This window comes from Miniopterus natalensis, chromosome X (genome assembly GCF_054644295.1).
Source record: "Miniopterus natalensis isolate mMinNat1 chromosome X, mMinNat1.hap1, whole genome shotgun sequence".
Taxonomy (NCBI): domain Eukaryota; kingdom Metazoa; phylum Chordata; class Mammalia; order Chiroptera; family Miniopteridae; genus Miniopterus; species Miniopterus natalensis.
Genome location: NC_142103.1, coordinates 40,734,773 through 40,739,893, shown reverse-complemented (window position 1 = coordinate 40,739,893; position 5,121 = coordinate 40,734,773). Strand labels below are relative to the sequence as shown.

Here is a 5,121-nt window from a genome sequence, read left to right as displayed (position 1 = left end):
GAACCCTTCAGTCTGCAGGTCAACACTCTAACCACTAAGCAAAACTGGACAGGGCAAAATTTATGTAATCTTATTAACCAATATCACCCTAATAAATTTAATGAAAAAAGAGGCTTATACAAGGGAGTGTATCACTGGGATTCACTTCAGGGTATGTCTGCGACAGTGACTGTGGCCTTCCTCAAGGTTTTAGTTTTCTTTATCAATAACTGCTGCAAAACTTGTAGCTGGAATGCTTGGATATGTTTTGTTTTGGATATGTTTGGTTTTTCATGATGCCTGCTAGAAATTGTTGGTGTAATCTCATTTTTGCAGCTGTTAGAACAGTGTTTTAGAGAGCTATCCTTACAAGTTTTGCAAGCTAACTATTAATTGTCTAATGCCAGTTAAAGTACACAAGAAAGTGAGGTAGACAGTTTTAAAAAAGTAAAAAAAAAAAATAGGAAGAAGTGAAGGGAAGAGAGAGGGGGGAAAAGAAGCCAAAAATAGAAGCAAAAAGTGCTCATATATACTAAAATTGATCAATACAGAGATGATTAGCATGGACCCTGAGCAAGGATGAAATGGAAATTTGTGATGCCTTCCTTATTTAAAAGAAAAAAATGTAGCCAGGCCGGGCATGGCTCAGCGGTTGAGCGTCGACCTGGGGTCCAGGAGATCGGGGTTTGATTCTGGGTCAGGGCACATATCCAGGTTGTGGGCTCGATCAATGACTCTCTCATCATTGATGTTTCTATCTCTCTATCCCCCTCTCCTTTCCTCTGTCTGAAATCAATAAAGATATATTAAAAAAAAAAAAAGTAGAAGCAAAAAAAAACGGGACTACTTTAATTCTTTTACAGTATTTTCAAAATAAATGTTATTAATGAAACTTTTCCTTGCCCAGTACAATACCAGGCATTTATGTTAGATGCTGGGTAAATAGTTGTTGACTTATAGAAATAGGTCAAGTTTTAATTTCATCCATTAGAAACTTCTTCTGATATTAAAACAAGCCTAAATAAACTAAATTTTATCAAACATTTCTCTTACTAAAAACTATACTTTATTCTGAAATTAATTTAAAATGCAATATCTTAATGACTGCAAATCAATAGTGAATATTCAGGAAATAGTGTATAAGATTATTCCACTGTATATATAAAGTCCTGAACACTTTCAAAATAATATTTGTTCATATTTTAAGTTGTATGTAATCTCATTGCACAATGCGCATGAGACAAAACTACTACTCTCCACAACATAATATTTTCTTCTGCCATACTGTGCTTCCCATTATACATTGTAATGTACTCTGCCACAAGTTTCAATTAGTTTAATACCTTTTAAAATACCTCCATGTTTTCAAAACAAGGAAGGGGGTATAGGCTTTAATTTTGAAAATAGTCTTAAGAGGATTTATGATATGCTGGAAAGATATTTTAATTATTTGAGTAAGAGTTAAAACAGAGTTTTATAAAGTGAGAAGAAATTACTTCCAATAAAAAATAACTCTGGTGATATGTGATTAAAGATGGTGGTGGACTGAGTGGAGGCTACACTGACACTCTCCCAGGCCCAAACTAGAATTACAACTAAAATATACAGAAAACATCTTGAAAAATCAACTGTAACTGTAGATTAGCTGGAGAGCACCCTTATAACCAAGGAGGAAAAGTAGAGACCACATAGAGACTGGGAGTAAGTGAGGAGGCATGAGAGGGCTGGCTGGGCTCCCAAAAGCAGCAGCTGAAGGTCTGGAGGGACATCGCATCTGTGGGGGGTTCCCACTGAGGACCGGGGCCTGAATCCCAAACTGGGCTTCCCAGCCAAGAGCACCAGAACTGAGAAAGGTGCCCACATAACATCTGCCTATGAAAAGCAACCATGTTTCTGTCTGCCAGAGAGAGATGGCTGGAAATGCAGGTCCCCTCTTAAAGAGGCAACACAAAGTTTCATTTGCAGCTACTCATCTTGGGCTCCAGCAGAGGGAGGGAAGAGTGGACTGGAGTTGTGTGAGGAGAATCTAGGATTGTGTGGGCTCTGGATATAGAGCTCAGAGGGCACGCCTCTGGATTCCTGTGTGGAGTCATTTCCCCATACGGCAGAGGACATTTTTCATAGGCAGACATCTACCTTCCAAGCAGCATTTGCCTGAGGGGGGAGTTATTACCCTACCCTGCTGGAAAACCTTGCCTTACCCCATGGGCTTTCTATAGCCTAAGGCTCCTTAAAAGAATCAGATTATTCAGCCTGCAAGCAGAGGCAGACCTTAGAGTGCTTTGAATCTCTGCCTGATATGCTTCAGGACTTGGGCCTTGGAAAGGTAGACTTTAGTGTGCATCTTAGTCTTGTCCAAATGCATCCAGCCTCAACAGAGGGGACCTGAAGCTGTGGGTTGTTGATATCTTCAAACAGGGTAATCAAGGCCAGTCACAAACGGCTTCTGACATTCACCTGAACCAGAGACTCTCCAAAAAGACTGAGAGTCCTAGCAGGTCTACCTATTACATAGAAACAAACCGAAATAGGCAACCAAAATGGGGAGACAAAAAACAAGTCCCAAATAAAAGAACAAGAGAAGTCTTCAGAAAAAGAGTTAATTGAAATGGAGATAAGCAATCTATCAGATACAGAATTCACTATACTGATTGTGAGGCTGTTCAACAGTAGGAAAAAAGATATGGAAACTATGAAAAATGACCAGTCGGAAATAAAGAATGACAGCAGAAATAAGGAATAGATTGAAGAAATAAACAGCAGATTAGGGGAAACTGAGAATCGGGTCAGCTAATTAGAAAACGGTAGAAAAAAATCACTCAATCAGATATCCAAAAAAGAAAAAAAAAAAAAACAATTAAAAAATAGGACAGTCAAAGGGAGCTGTGGGACACCATGAAACATAACAATATTCACATCATAGGAGTGCCAGAGGATCTAGAAAGTAAGCAAGGGTTAGAGAATCTGTTTGAAGAAATAATGGCAGAAAATTTCCTTAGCTTGGCAAGGGAAAAAGTCACAAAAGTTCAGGAGGCACAGAGGGTCCCAAGCAAGAAGAATCCAAAGAGTCCCACATTCTGACACATCATAATTAAAATGCAAGAATTCAAGACAAAGAGAATCTTAAAGGCAGCAAGAGAAAAGCAGTCTATTACCTACAAAAGAGCTCCCATAAAGCTGTCAGCTGACTTCCCATCAGAAATTCTATAGGCCAGAAGGGAATGGCATGAAATGCAAAACAAGGATCTGAAACCAAGACTACTCTATCCAGCAAGGCTATCATTCATCATAGATGGTGAAATAAAGTGCTTCCCAGACAAAAAAAAAAAAAAAAGGCCAAAGGAATTTATCACCACCAGCATTGTAGGAAATGTTAAAGGGGCTGCTGTAATTAGAAGTAGAAAATAGAAACATTGCAAGAAATGTTAAAGGGACTGCTGCAATAATAAGAAATAAAGAGAGAAACATAGGCATAAAGAATTAAAATGGCAATAAATAAGGACCTATCAATAATAACCTTAAGAACTTTAAGGGAGAGATCAACAGCGATACAGTCATAGTTGTAGACTAATACCCCACTGACTTCAATGGATAGATCATCCAAACAAAAAGTCAACACAGAAACACGGACTCTAAATGGCACACTATATCAGATAAATTTAATTGATAGTTTACAGAGCATTCTACCCCAAAGCTGCAGAATATACATTTCTCTCAAGTGCACATGGGTCATTCTCAAAGACAGACCACATGTTAGGACACAAGACAAGTCTCTACATGTTCAAAAAGATTGAAATCATATCAAGCATCTCAGATCACAGTGGCATGAAATTAGAAATCAACTACACTAAAAACACTCAAAAACATTCAAACACATGGAGGCTAAATAGCATGTTATTAAACAATGAATGGGTTACCAATAAGATCAAGAACGATATAAAAAACTTTCCAGAGACAAATGAAAATTAACACACAGCAACCCAAAATCTATGGGATACAGTGAAAGCAGTCCTAAGAGGGAAATTCATAGCACTACAGGCCTACCTCAAAAAGCAAGAAAATTTTTTAGTAAATCATCTTATCCTACAACTTAAAGAATTAGAAAGCTCCCCTGTGAAGCCATCCAGACAAGGGCTTTTGTTTGCTGGGAGTTTTTTTATTGTTGCTTCGATTTCATCAGTTGTTATTAGAATATTCAGGTTTTCTGATTCTTCCTGATTCAGTTTTACATGACCTCACTCATATGTGGAATGTAATAAACAAAGTAGACTGAGGAACAAAATAGATCCAGAGACACAGAAACATGGAACAGGCTGATGAATCTCAGTAGGAAGGTGGGGGTGGGAGAGTGGGTGGGGAGAGATTAATAAAAGAATTTATATGCATATATGCATAACCCAAGGCTACAGACAATAGTTTGTTGAAGACCTGGGGGTGGGACAGATGGGGGGCGGAGGGGATCAATGGGGGAAAAAAGGGGGATATCTATAATACTTTTAACAATAAAGTTAAATAAAAAAAAATCTGGGGTGGGGAATCTTTTTTCTGCAAGGGCCATTTGGATATTTATAACATCATTTGCTCACCATACAAAATTATGAACTTAATAATTAGCTATGAATAAACTAGACTTATTGAATTTTGAGTCCCGCTTGCAGTTGCTTTGGCAGGACCACATCCAGTCATTTCAGCCAGCAAGCCATACATTCCCCACCCCTGAATTAAATAATGTGTGATTAAATGTAAAATCCTGCTGTAGTTAGCACTCAATAAATGTTAGTCTTCCCATGCCTCAAGTAGGTCTTCACAACTAAGAACCAGATTCTTTTTTCTTGATCATTTAATTAACACTTCTGTGGAAGTGTTACTCACATAAATTGGAAGGATCATTACAATCCAGCAGATGTATAGATAATCTAATTTCAAGTGCTCAGACTGGTAAATTCACTTTGAGACATTCTTTTCATCTCCCTGATGAAGAAGACAACACAGTCATCCCAGCAACCCCACTGGAATCCTAATATATATTACTATTCTTTAACAATCTTATTTTAGCTTAATTTACTACCAACATGTATTAATTGGGTATACATTCTAGTGTACAATTCTGTGCTAACTAATGTGTGGTAAGTATGCAAGAAA

General features: G+C 37.8%; 1 non-coding gene across 1 annotated transcript; it reads left to right on the top strand.

The window, feature by feature from the left end:
- Nucleotides 1-487: 487 nt before the first annotated feature.
- LOC148090461 (U6 spliceosomal RNA) lies at nucleotides 488-593 on the top strand. The gene has a single exon (XR_015713824.1). It is a non-coding gene; the product is annotated as a U6 spliceosomal RNA (small nuclear RNA).
- Nucleotides 594-5,121: the final 4,528 nt, after the last annotated feature.